The 14,613-nt window shown below is 42.0% G+C and overlaps 1 protein-coding gene across 3 annotated transcripts in view; it reads right to left on the reverse strand.

Annotated features, from left to right (window-relative positions):
• Window positions 1-8,111, reverse strand: part of MED12L (mediator complex subunit 12-like) — a 397,491-nt gene extending 389,380 nt beyond the window's left edge. For 2 of the 3 annotated variants that reach the window (XM_014537429.1, XM_014537427.1), the window contains exon 1: window positions 7,962-8,110. The gene's annotated coding sequence lies outside the window, so the exon portion shown is untranslated. Of the gene's footprint in view, window positions 1-7,961 lie in introns of all 3 variants that reach the window. The other variant, XM_005863465.2, reaches the window with a different exon arrangement.
• Window positions 8,112-14,613: the final 6,502 nt, after the last annotated feature.

A 14,613-nucleotide genomic window follows, 5' to 3' on the forward strand; every position in this document is an offset into this window, starting at 1 on the left:
GATTGTGGAAGGGGATCAAATGACAGAATGGGCATGAAGGTAGAGGTTACACTTTGGATGTTGGCCAACACAAACAGCACTGGGAGGCATGATGGATTCGATCTCCAAGTCTCTGAGGACAGAAACCTATGTTACCTTCCCAGAGGGATTACCAGGTTGCATGAGTGGGGCCATCATCTTTCCACATCCTCAGGCAAGAAAAGAGAAATGTCATCCTTTTGGCTTCTCTGGAGAATCAAGATGCAGGTTTAAAGCTACATAATGAAACCTGACAATGTCTCTGGATTCCCTTCTTATCTCTCCATGGGCAGGATTAGAAGCTGGAGAGGGGTAGGACCTGTGGGCCACAGGGCAGGCTAAGGCAGAGTCAGGGAGGTGGCGTTTGCCTTCTCCTCTGGTAATTGGCCCACAAGGTTTGCTATCTCCCTCAGGAGGCTGGTTTTCCCCTCCCAGAGCCCTCACAGTCCCAAAGAAGAGTGACAGCATGTGGCTGATAGATCATCCATGTTGCCATAGCAACAGGCTTGCCCCTGAAGCCATGGGTTAATGACAAAATAATCAGGCCTCTCTTAAAGGTTGCTGATGGGGGTTTGAGTAGGATGCAGACCAGATGAGTGGACATGAAGGCCTGGAGCCAAGAATATTCAGGGTAGGAATTTTATCCCAAATGATCAAAAGCCTAAAGAATCTGAGAATAAGTACCAGCTAAGTCCAACAAGGAGCCAGAAGTTAAGAACAGAAGAGGAAGAATTCAGTCATCTAGTCTAAGGGATTCCTGTGCTAGATTTGGGGGAAGGTGGAGGGGATGAGTAAGGGAAGAAGCTAAAGGGTTGAGTGTCTGTGATTCCTTTCATTGGCTGGTAGCTACATGGTACAGTGGCTGAGCTATGTTAATATTCAGGGACTCTGGGAGGACACTGGCTACCCCACCCTCTTCAGCCATGCATAGCTTGCCTTTCAGCCTCTCTGCAGACTACATACCCATTTTTGCTCTGAGTTAATAAAAATCAATTCAGATGGTGTTAGGACTAAGCCGTCTTCACCTTCTGCCTCCATCCTTTACCTGGATGGAGTTCTCAGCCTCTCTCTATGGGCCCATAAAACTGCAGATACCACCCAAGGTATGTGGCCAGACTCTACTACCCAACTGGTTGGTAGTTTGTGCTGTACTTCTCTGCTAGGACTAGAATTACAACTCTCTGGGCTGAGACCTAGTGGTATATAAGCTCCATAAGGGAAGGGTCTTTGAGAGTTTATCATGTATTCCTAACATGTAGCACAGAGTCTGTCTCATAGTGGGATCTTAATAAGTATGAATGAATGGGCCACTGACAACCTTCCCAGCCCTCGCCCACACTTCAGGTTACTGCACTCCTCTGTAGACATCTGCCATTGACATGGTCCTCCTTCTTCCAGGATGGACCCTATTAGAACCAAGAGCTCCCACCACTTGTCATTGACACCACTGCTTACCAGAGATTCCTGGTATTATTCACCCAAGTGGACCTATCAGACACCAGTGCCTGCCTGGACCAGGACAAGATTTCCAATGTCCCTTTAGCCACTGCAGTGGTAACTTCTTTATCTCCACCTTGGTGTCAACAGCATTAGCACCCTGGCTCCTTCTCAGTCTCAGCCTACTTCCCCCCTGCCCCCCATCAAATGAAGACCTGTCATCCTTCATGTTCAAGGCCCGTGGAGTCTATGAAAGTTGTGGCAATGTGGCAGATGGCCTTGCAGATCTCCCAGCTTCAATAGCCTAGTAGTAAAATTAGGATCATAATAATGTTATTCTACTCTAATTCACAATAGAAGAAATGCGAAGTATCTCACCTTATACACTAAAATTGTATTATACATAATAAAATAGTATGTGTGTATGTTTTTACTGTCTTGTAGCGCTTACCACTTTTCACAGTTAGTTATGGATATGTTTCTGTTTTGCCAGTCTCTCCCTTTGGAATGTAAGTTCCATTAAGTCAGGGACTTTCTCCATTTTTTTTTTTTGCTACCTAAATAGTGGGTGTCCAGTAACTATTGCATAGATGAGTAAATTGCCTATTCTCAGAGTGGCCCCCTGTGCACCTAGAAGCCCAGTTTTCTTGCTACTTGTGGAAGGCCCACTCTTCACTGGCACCATTTCTCCATGGGCATGTGCATAACCATCTGACATCTTCCACCACTGCCAAGGCACTGCTGCTTCCTTTGTTATCAAAATACCCAGTGCCATTTCCCACCCATATCTGCCCAAACCACACTGTACCAAAGCGGTCAGCTGGGCCCAAGCCTGAACCACCATTGACCCTGATAACCCGGCAATGCAGAATTTCGGGGCCGGGTCCCCACTGAAGAGGAGGCCATATCTTTACCCACATCCCAGAACAAGGCTGCCTTGAGCTTCCAGATAATTTTTGTGAAAATAACTCATTTTGATCTTGGCAGTCAGCCCCCTGGCCGAGGGATCCAGCATAACCCCTTCTCAGTGACAGGCGTGTGCATTGTCTTTCTCCCATCAGACTTGGATCCACTGAGGTCCCTTAATTTCTCCTTATCGTCCCTGGGAGGGTCTGCACCATCTGTCCCCAGAATGTCCTGCTGTGCCTGACTCCTCCTCTGGGCACAGTTAGAGCATCTGGAGTGACCTCATAAAGGAGTTTGTCTTTTGTTCTGGGGGTTGTAAGGCAGAAATGGAGGCTCTGGAACAGGAAGTTATCCAAGGGAAGCAATGCTTCAGGGACAGACATTTTGGTCAACGTAATTCATTCCCCAAACATACGTATGGAACAGGATTCCACATCCCTCCCACATCTCTGTGGGAGTCAATGGTTCTCTCTGAATATTTCTGGATATTTGTATTCTCATGACACTGTGTTGGGTGTTGTCATATGACCAGTTGTGGCCAATGAATTGTGGTGAGAATAACAAGTTCCACTTAAATTTGATTACAGATGTGAGACACTTCAGGGCTCTCTTTCCTTCTTTTATGATGAGTGAACCACACAGCAAGGGGACACAGTGCTGGTGGGGGTGGGGTGGGATCACACTGGGACCATCACCTTAACCATCACCACTCCCAGCAGCCCTGCCGTGGTGGCCGCTCCATCAGCTGGACCTGCAATGCCCAGAGGAAACAAAGCCCTTACCACTGTCCCATGAAGGACGAGGACAGTGGATAAGGTAGTAATCTAGCTTTAGTCCACTGAGGTTGGGGTTGTTGTCACAGTTCAAGCCAGCCTATCCTGACCAATGTGTCCTTCCTCCTTTCTTCTCTGTTTTTCTTAACAAGTAATTGATAACTTCCAGGGACCCTGAAACCTTCCTTGCCAAGCCTAAGGCTCCTCCAGCTGCCTCCCCATCCTCCCACAGTTTCTCTGACTCCTGAGTCAGGGGGTTGTTAGCTTTGGGGCAGGCACCAACTTTTCTTGCAGGACCCTAGCATCAAAGTGGGAGGTTTGGAGGCCTTGGGAAATGACCTGGGTGCCAGCTTGTCCCCGCTTCTCTCCCCAAGGACAGGACAGCCACCAGAAGCAGAGCCACAGGCTCCCACAGGAGGTCGCCAGCTCCCACTCCCATGTCAGGTCAAATTCCCTCAGTAAATCACTTACAAGCTAGCACTCTTTATGCTTCCAATTCTCTGATGAACCCTAACTGGTGAACACAGATACCAGCAAAAGACTGGTTAATTCTCCCCTCCCATTTCTATTGTTTGCCCAACTTCCTCAGAATAATGGCATGGGGGTGGGAATGATTAGTAAGCTGGCCAGGTACTCCTGGTTCCTCATCCAAATTTACTGAGATACCCTTACACAAGAATAAAAAAGAATTATGAAAGTTCTTAAAGTGGGTGAAATGTGTTATGTTAAGTCAGCACCCACAGGATATACAAGGTCCAAATCATGGTGTTAACACTTAACAAAACAAGGACAGTAAGGAGCATAGAAGTCAATCAGAGAGACAAGAAATCGATCTGCTCTGAACATGTGATTCACCCTTCATTTATTAAATACTTAATATGTTAGGAAGTCTGCTATTAAATGAGGCGACAAAATTATCATCAGTGACCAGTTTGACCAGTAAAATCCCCTCCAATAGCTTCCATGTCCCTTGAAATGTTCCCACATTGTGTGTGTGTGTGTGTGTGTGTGTGTGTGTATCTTGTTAATCCTCACCCAAGGATATTTTTCCATTGATTTTTAGAAAGAGTGGAAGGGAGGGGAGATTCCAGGGCCAGGGATTGAGCCTGCAACTGAGGTACGTGCCCTTGACTGGAATTGAACTCAGGACCCTTCATTCCGCAGGCCTATTCACTGACCCAAACCAGCTAGGGTTGTTCCTATAATTTTTGGAGCTTGTCCTTATTTTCTAGCACAATAAGATGATCAGGCTCACCTTGTATATTACTGTTTCAGCCCAGAATCAGCCAGGTTTTCAAGAATCCCTGGCTTCTTTTAGCATAGTGACATTTAAAAACCAAGATCTGGCCACTGGGTTGCTTATTGCTGTTGGGGTTTTATTTCTTCTGACTTTCTGTCTGTCTATCTACCTTTATATCTGTCTATCTAGATTACTCTAACTCCAGTGCAACAAATACCTCGGTACTCATTTTAGTCTCCTCCCATTTCAATTTGTATCTATCTTCTCCTACAGTGAGAAGCCTGGCTCCTAACACCTCAATGTATACATTTGTTTGCTTAATTTTACAATCCACCAAAATAGTTTCAAAATTACTATAATTATGGCCTACAAAAGAACCTGTTAAGCAGATTTTAATATTTCTGTTTTGCAATTTTTTTTTCAACTGAGAGTATTTAGATAAAGTATTGGTCCAAATATTACTTTTATTATTTATTTTCTTTTTCTTTCATGTGGTCATGCTATTAATTTAAAATATGGTTCATTGGTTTCTGTTTGCATTCAATTTTCTTTTTTCTTATCCTTGTTGATTTATTTCATTTTTGAATGTGTAAAACATTAACAAAGTTTTAAAGTCAAAACTATATGCAGAGAAGTGTTGATTCCTCCTATATTCGTTTTATTTCCAACCCATCATCGCTAGGCAACCAATATTATTAATTTGTCTTCTCCTTCCTATGTTTTTGTGTGTTTTTTAAGAAATGAGAAACTTTCTTACTCACATGACATACTACATATACTCTTTTTTTTTAAAAAAAAAATTGACTTGTAGAGAGAGAGAAAGAGAGATGCAAAAGTAAAACATCGATCAGCTGCCTCCTGCACCCTCCACAGGGATCAAGCCCTGACTGGGAATCGAATCAGCAACCCTTCAGTACACAGGATGACACCCAAGTGAGCCACACCAGCCAGGGCTATATACTGGTATGTGCTTTTGTGCTTTTTTTTTCACTCAATAATCATATTCTGAAAGTCACCCCAAATAGTTCACGGAGATCTCTGTTTTGATAGCTGCAAAGCCCTTACCTAAATAAATGGGCATGGTTGTGTGCCAATAAAATCCTATTTACAAGAGTTGGTGAGTTGGATTTAGCCAGCAGGCCATGGTTTCTCAACCACTGCTCTAAAGAATGCCCTATGGCTGAAGGAGAGAACCCAGATAGGACAAAATTGGAAGGGAGGAATCCTTCCAGTAAAGTTAAACCTATTTGGAGAAGGCGTGGTTGCAGCCTCCTAGATGGCGGAGAGTTTGCTGGCTTTCCTCGGCCAAAGTTTTCCACAGTTGCCAGGCAAGCAGGAAACAACCCTCTGACACATAGGCACAGAATTGGTCAGGGCCCCCCTGGAACACTCGGTATCCCCACCAGGAGGTCCACAGCAAGCTGGTCATGAGGCTTGGGCTGGGGCTGGAACTCTCTAAGGGACCAGGCACTCCGACACCACTTGGTTTCATCATCACCTTCACTTCCACCCTCATTATCCCCATTGCATACCATAATGGACGCTGTGGCAAGGATTAAGTAAGAGCAAACCCCAGCACCTCAGAACCACAATAGCCCCCTTCCTTCTGCAATGTTCCTCCTGCGCCCTCTACTGACAAAGCTAAACATTGTGCTGTCTGTTATGGAGAAATGCTTTGAGTCCTGTCTGTTATCACAGAGCAGGTATTAAAGAGTAAAACTGAAGTTGAGAGGCTCCTACAGTAAATTCTTAAAAACTGGATTTATGAGTTAAAGGGTAAATAAGTAATTTGCTAGTTTATGAAAAATGTATTCCCATAGGGGTTTATCATTCTGCATTTCCACCAACAATATATGAGAGTACCATCACTGTACCACCTCATCAATAAAGTGTTGCCATACTTTTTGTTTTTTCAATCTATATTAATAAAGAGCTAATATGCTAATGGTCCATATGCCCTAACGGTAACGACCAGGTCATTAGCATATTAGCCCGGGGCATTGCTCTGGAGACGGGGCGGAAGTGGGGAGGCGCCCAGAGGAGGTGGGACAGTCCTTCGCCACCCACCGCTGGCACTCTGAGTGCCCCGCGGCTCACCTGCAAGGGGACGGACCACAGCACAGGCTTCTGCTCTCCTCCGGGGGGCACCATGACGGGGCAGAGCTGCCATGTTGCTCCGGAGATGGGGTGGAAGCCGGAGGCGCCCAGAGAAGGCGGGACCAGCCCGAGGCCTCTCGAGGGACTGAGGGTGGGGCTTGAAGCGGCCAGAGGAGGCCAGAGGGTTTGGGGGCTGGGCCAGGCGCTCTGCATGGACAGGTTCAGCGTCAAGGCAGGGCGGCAGGTGGGTGGGCCGCGCCCCGCGATTCCCAATCAGGAGCTGGGCTCCTGGAATAATTATAAAATCTTATCTCATTGTTGTTTTAAATTACATTTCTTTTACTATTAGGAAATCTGACTATCTTTTCATAGGCTAAGAGTTATTTTTATCTTTTTGGTTGTTGCAAATTGTCCATTTTTCTATAGGACAACAAAACAAGCTCTTAAACAGCTTAGAGCAGGAAAAAGATCAGCTACAACTGAACTTACTTGTGAAGAAACAGTTTTGTAAAGTTTTTTGTTGTTGTTTTCCCTCAAATTACAGACCAAAGTTTAAACAAATTCAGTTTATCTCAATGTTCACTAAGTTCTCGGTGTGGGTCTGGGCACCAGAGGTAGAGTAAAACATGGTCCTTGCTCTTAAGGATCTTACATCTTGATGGAAAAATAGATGTATGAAATTGGGAGACAGTAGAACATAGCAATTAAAATATGGGTTAGGTTCAAATTCTGATATTGAATTTCAATAATTAGCTGTGTAATATTTGGTGGGTCACTTCTATCTTTATGCCTCAATTTCTTAAGATGGGAATAATAATATGCATCTCATAGAGTTATTATAATAACTAAATGAATTATTATATGAAAACAGTACACTTCCTGGTACATAATAAACACATACTAACTAATTATTAGTAATAATAAATGAAAACGATTATACTAGTAGTGACAAAAGTGATAGAGGAATTTACATTGCAATGATAACTTATATAAGCTCATTAAATTATAGTTGAATTTTAAAGTGTATGATGAACTGGATCTAAGATGGTAGTGGATTAGGTGGAAGTTACACTCACTTCCTCCCAGGACCAAACTGGAATTACAACTGAAATATAGAACAACCAACTGGAATAATCAATCAAAGATTAGCTGAACAAAAGTCTTATAGCTAAGGATTTACAGAAGAAGCCACATTGAGACTGGTAGGAAGGGCAGAGATGTGAACGGGCTGGCCCTGCTCCCACAGGTGGCAGCTGAGATCACAGAGGGATATCTCAGCAACCAAGGCTCCCTCTGAGAAGCAAAGGGTCTCAAACCCCATATTAGTCCCCCCAAACCAGAGCACCAGAGTCAGGAAAAGGTGCCCACATAACATGTGGCTGTGAAAAATCATCAGGGATTCTGCCCACCGGGGAGAGATGAAAGTCTGCTAGAGGCACAGGCACCCTCTTAAAAGTCCAACGCACAAAATCTCGTTTGCAGCCACTTACCATGGGCTCCAGCAGAGGAACAGAGAAGGCTCAAGTTGCGGAGGAACAAATGGGGTTTGTGGCTCCCAGGAAAGAGCTGAAGGCACAGCCACCAGGGTCCCTGTGCCGAGTCCCTCTGTTATGTCGCAGAGGCCATCTTTCTGGATGGAACACCTTCCTTATTGCATCAGTCTGGAGGAATGCAATAACTCCACCCTTCAGACTTCTTGTTGCCCCACCCTGGGAAGTTCACAACCCGTGATAAAGTCAGTTGCCTGGGGCCCAGAGTGTAGAGTTCTGGGCAGGCTCAAGGGCTGAGTTTTGTGGCTCTGTAGTAGGGCTCATTACTCCCACGTTCCTGTGAGCCTAACCAGCATCTCTCTCTCGTGGGAGATCCACTAACCCCAACCTCTGGATTCCTGGCGGCCCCACCCTGCCAAACTAGGGCTCTCCAGAAGGTCTGGGCAGAATACAGGACAGACTGAGTTGTGTGGCTCTAGGCCATTTTTACCTCACAAGCCTTACCAGTGTAGAGCCCTCCCTTCACACGGCCAAATCCTGTTCTGTTTGGGTCTGATAAACTTGGCTGGCCTCACACTGACAATTATCTGAGACTCCACCCCATCACAAAGGTCTGTGGGCACCGAATGGATGGCAGCTAGACCTGATATATCTTGAGACTTTTGCTGAAAGCCCTCAGACCCAGCACTAGCACCAAGTTTGAACCTGTACCAGTCTGGTGAATACCACTTGCCCCTATCTGGTGATGCACTAAGAACCTACCTCATACAACTCAAGTACCACCAGAGGCTCTGTCAGTGACTGAACCTAACAGGCAGCTGGCAGACAGATCTCAGGTTTCCTTGGGCCTTTGGCTGACCTGACTCCGGGTTGGGTGCTGGTGGACAGCTTGGTACTCTCCACAAACACACAGGCCCAGCAGAGGCAACCACAAACTATGTATCACTTTGTAGCTCCTAACAGGTTGCCCAGGGCTAGTCACAGACAACATCTGACATTGACCTGCAGCAGAGTCCCTCCCAAGAGACCCCAGAACAACACACCCAGTGGCTGAGCTTTAAACAGAGCAGGATCTAATTAGATATCAAGGGATATCTCGGCAGGCTCCAGACCCTGCTAAGGTGAATTAGGCTTTGTGTGGTCAGCACCTGCACAGCAGTTCATACACTGTGGTTGGGGTTGAATCTTACAATCAGACAGCCTGAAGGTCAACCTCATGCATGAACAGGCCAATAGCAATCAAGACATAATTACAAGCCCGGCCCGCGAGGCTCAGTGGTTCAGCATTGACCTATGAACCAGAAGGTCACAGTTTGATTCCTGGTCAGGGCACATGCCCGGGTTTCGGGCTTGATCCCCAGTAGAGGCTGTGAAGGAGGCAGCTGATCAGTGATTCTTTCTCATCATTGATGTTTCTATCTCTTGCTTCCTTTCTCTCCCTCTCTCTGAAATCAATAAAAAACATATTTTAAAAAAAGACACAATGACAAGAGGAGGGCTCATATAATTCGCACAAGGGACATTCCTGGAGCACCCAGCTCAGATGATCAAGGAGAATGTGCCACTGGGTCCCAAAGGACACCTTCTACATAAAGCCACCTTACCCGGAAAGGGAGACAAAGCACATCTACCTAATACTTAGAAACAAACACAAAGAGGCAGCCAAAGTGAGGATACAAAGAAATATGCTCCAAATGAAAGAACAGGAGAAATCTCCAGAAAAAGGAGCTAAATGAATTGGAGGCAAGTGATTTACTAGATATAGAGTTAAAAGAAACAGTATTAAGGATGCCCAATAAAATGTGAGAGAACTTCAACAAAGAGATAGCAAGCATAAAAAAGGACATAAAAACCATATATCTGTCAGAAATGAAGAATACAATATGTGACAAACCCACAGCTAACATGATGCTCAATGGGGAAAAACTAAAGGCATTTCCCTTAAGAATAGGAATTAGCCCTGGCTGTTGTGCTTAGTGGTTAGAGCACCTGCCCATGAACTGAAGGGTTGTAGGTTTGATATCCGAGCAAGGACATGTACCTGAGTTGCAGGTTTGATCCCCATCCCCTGTCAGGCCACGTGTGGGATATGTATCTTTCACATTGATGTTTCTTTCTCTCTCCCCCTCTCTCCCTCTCTTCTACTCTCTCTAAAAATCAATGGAAAACATATCCTTGGGTGAGGATTAACAAAACAAAAAAATTGGTATAAAACAGGAATTTCACACTCATTCAACGTAGTCCTAGCCACAGCAATCAGGCAAAAAGAAGAAATAAAAGGCATCCAAATTGGAAAGGAACGAGTAAAACTGTCATTATTTGCAGACGACATGATACTGTGTATAAAGAACCCTAAAGATGCCACCAAAAAAACTATTAGAACTGATAAATGAATTCAGTAAAGTAGCAGGATACAAAATAACTATCCAGAAATCAGTTGAATTTTAACCAATAGTGAACTATCAGAAAGGGAAACTAAGAACACAATCCCATTTGCAATTGAATACAAAAAATAAAATGACTAGGAATAAATTTAACCAAGAATGTAAAAAACCTGTACTCAGAAAATTATAAGACCCTGAAGAAAGAAAATGAAGAAGATACAAATAGAATCATATACCGTGTTCATGGATAGGAAGAATTAACATCATTAAAATGTCCATATTACCTAAAGCAATCTATAGATTCAATGCAATTTCTAGCTAGATACCAATGGCATATTTCACAGAACTAGAACAAATATTTCAAATATACATATGGAACCACAAAAGACCCTGAATAGCCACAACAATCTTGAGAAAGAACAAAGTTGGAGAGATCATGCTACCAGATATCAAACTATACTACAAGGCCATAGTAATCAGAACAGCATGGTACTGGCATAAAAACAGACATATAAATCAATGGAACAGAATAGAGAGCCCCAAAATAAACACACACCTTTATGATTAATTAATATTTGATAAAGGAGGCAAGAAAATATAATGGGGTAAAGATAGTCTATTCAATAAATGGTGTTAGGTATATAGGACAGACTTGTGCAAAAAAATAAAACTAGACCACCTTCTTACACCATACACAAGAATAAACTAAAAATGGATTAAAGGTTTAAATGCAAGACTCAAAACCATAAAAATCCTAAAAGAAAACAGAGGCAGTAACATCTTGGACATTTCTCTTAGCAATACATTTTTCTGGTAAATTTCTTCAGGCAAGGTAAACAGAAGAAAAAATAAACAAATGGGACTACATCAAAGTAAAATATTTTTGCACAGCAAAGAAAACCTTCAACAAAATGGAAAGACAACTCACTGAATGGGGGAACATAGTCTCCAAAGGTACATCTAATAAGAATTAACATCCAAAATTTATAAAAAACTCAACCCTAAGAAAATAAACAATCAAATTAAAAAATGGACTAGGGCCCTAGCTTGTTTGGCTCAGTGGATAGAGCGTCGGCCTGCAGACTGGAGGGTTCCGGGTTCAATTCCAGTTAAGGGCACATGCTTGTGTTGTGGGCTCAATCTCCAGTAGGGGGCGTGCAGGAGGCAGCTGATCAATGATTCTCTCTCATCATTGATGTTTCTATCTCTATCTCCCTCTCCCTTCCTCTCTGAAATCAAATACACACACACACACACACACATACACACACACAGTAGGGACCTGAATAGAAACTTTTCTAAAGAGGACATATAGATGGCCAATAGACATATGAAAAAATACTCAATGTCACTAATCATCAGAGAAATGCAAATTAAAACCACAATGAGATATCACTTCACACCTGTCAGAATGGCTATCTATTATAATAAAAGTGTAATATGCTACTTAGACCGGACATCCTTCTGGAAAACCTTCCAGATGAAGCCAGGGCTGCGAGGGAAGCCCGGGTCCCGGGTGCCAGAGGGAAGCTAGTGCTGGCAGCTGGGGGAACTAAGGCCTACTCTTGCACAAATTTCATGCATCAGGCCTCTAGTCATCAATAAATCAACAAACAAGTGTTGTTGGCCAGGTGAAGAAAAGGGAACCTTGTGCACTGTTGGTGGGAATGCAGATTGGTGCAGTCACTGTGGAAAACAGTATGGAGGTTCCTCCAAAAATTAAAAATATAACTGCCTTATGATTCAGTGATGTCACTTCTGGGTATATATCCGAAGAACCTCAAAACACTAATTCAAAAGAATATATGCACCCTTATGTTCATTGCAGCATTATTTACAATATCTATGCTATGGAAGCAACCCAAGTAACCTTCAATAGATGAGTGGCCAAAAAAATAAAAAATAAAATAGATACATATATGCAATGGAACTATTACTTGGCTATAAAAAGAATGAAATCTTATCATTTGCAATAGCATGGATGGAGAGGACATTATGTTAAGTGAAATAAGTCAGATAGAGAAGTACAAACACCATATGGTTTCACTTACATGTGGAATCTAAAGAACAATATATATGAGCAAACAAAACATAAAAAGACTCATAGATACAGAGAACAGATTGATGTTTGCCAGAGGGGAGGGGGGTTGGGGTCTGGGTGAAAAAGGTGAAGGGATTGAGAAGTACAAATTGGTAGTTACAAAATAGTCATGAGGATGTAAAGTACAGCAGAGGAAATATAGTCAATAATGTAATGTTGTATGGGGCCAGTTTGGTACTGGAAATATCAGCGAGGAACACTTGGTAAAATAAATGATAGTTTAACCACTATGCTGTATACCAGAAACTAATACAAAATGCTATTGAATGTATAATTAAAAATTTTTAAAATTAATTTGAAAAAATCTTATCTGAAGAAATAAAAATAAAAGTATATTATGACCAAATCATTAAAAATATTTAAACCATAAGCAGTACATTTGGTTTAATAAAAATCCATTAAAATTTTTATATAATTTTCTTAATATTGATGAAATAAAGTAAAGGCTTAAGTAAATAGGAAAATCACAAATAGAAAGAACAAATCTCTGAATCTGAATTTTTAAAAATGTATCTCTCTTTTTAAAAATATGTCTTTATTGATTTTTTTTTCTTTTTAGAGAGAGAGGAAAGCTAGCAGAGCGATAGAGAAACATCAATGAGAGAGGAACATCATTGATCGGCTGCCTCCTACACATCCCCCATTAGGGATCTAGCCCACAACCCAAGCATGTGCCCTCACCAGGAATCGAACCAGTGCCCTCTTGGTTCCTGGGTTGACGTTTGACTGCCAAGCCACACTGGCCAGTCTGAATTTTTAATTATATAAATAAATTATTAGCATAAAATGTAAGACTGTAGTATTCATATATTATTGTGTTCCATTGTTGGTTTTAAAGACTTAATTTAAGTAAAAAGTTCGAGTTCAATTGATTGATATATTTACTAATTTTCTTTTAGTCTCTGTTCATTACCTAATTTGTACTGCGAAATAAAAGTTGAATTCAAAGCTCATGTCTAATTTAAATATAAAAATTAAATGCTTAAGTATATTTAATAAAGATACTCAATTCAGTATGATACAACAAACCCATTTCAACTAGTTCAAAAAAGTTAGCAGAAATGTTCCAGGAACTATGATCTGGAATGCCCCAAACATGCAGCTATGCACACAGTTACCTGATCACAAATGTCCCAGCTATGTCTTGCAGGAAATTCATAAAATATAAAAAAGCAAAAAGAAGAAATTCAAATATAATCCTACCACTTAGACATAAATTTGGTTTGTACCATATAAAAAATTCAACAAATATTTATTGGCCTCCTACGATGGGGACAGGTCTAGTTTGAAGCACTGGGACTGGACTGCTTGTGCCTCAGGGAGGTGAAATTAGTCTCCTCCCTCCTGAGCAAGTGATGGCCCCTGCTCCCTGGGTGTGAGATATGGGCAATAAAATCTGCCCTCGAGTGTTGAGCTGTGTTACACATGAAATAGGTACATGTGTGACATTCCATGGACCTAGGTGACCATACACAGCACTATTTAAAACACAGACTAAATTCTAAGAACACAGTGCAAATGTAACTTTTCCAATGGCTTTCATCTTTGTTGAGCAAGACAAGCTAAAGACCATGGAAATTTTGACAGCATTTAAAGCCCTGCCTTGCCTTAAAGAAACCTGGGAGTACAAACCAAACTCTCAAAAAATGAACAACTGGGTGATTATTCTTATTTAAAAAATGATCTTCTTTACTAAAGCATTTGCTGCAATCACTTTTTAATTTTACTACATTAATTGAATGTGAGCTACTCTGGGTTTTTTTTTTATGTAGTTCCACAGTGCCTTAAACATTTCAATTTAATTTACCATAAATTCATTTGAAGTATAAATTTTGAGAACATATTATCTGTATACACCAGTAAGTATTTCAAATTTTGGCTCTCACTTGTGTCTGTGGAGGAATCTAGCTCAATGACTTAGCTATGCTGTTTCTGCTAACATTAGTTCCACTAGAATACAAGTCAATAGATGGGGCTTCAAAACTTTGCTAAAATTGCATTGGTTTGCAGAATAGCAATAGTTGTATTAAGATTCATATCTTCCATAATAGCTTCTAATATTAAACTTTAAAGATCCTAAATTGATTGAGGTTTCTTGATGATTCTCAGATGGGTCTTTTCCTTGTCATCCTTTCTCCTGTGGCCCCATGTCATTATTGGCATCAAA

The sequence above is a fragment of the Myotis brandtii genome, unplaced genomic scaffold (assembly GCF_000412655.1).
Source record: "Myotis brandtii unplaced genomic scaffold, ASM41265v1 scaffold179, whole genome shotgun sequence".
In the NCBI taxonomy this organism is placed as follows: Eukaryota; Metazoa; Chordata; class Mammalia; order Chiroptera; family Vespertilionidae; genus Myotis; species Myotis brandtii.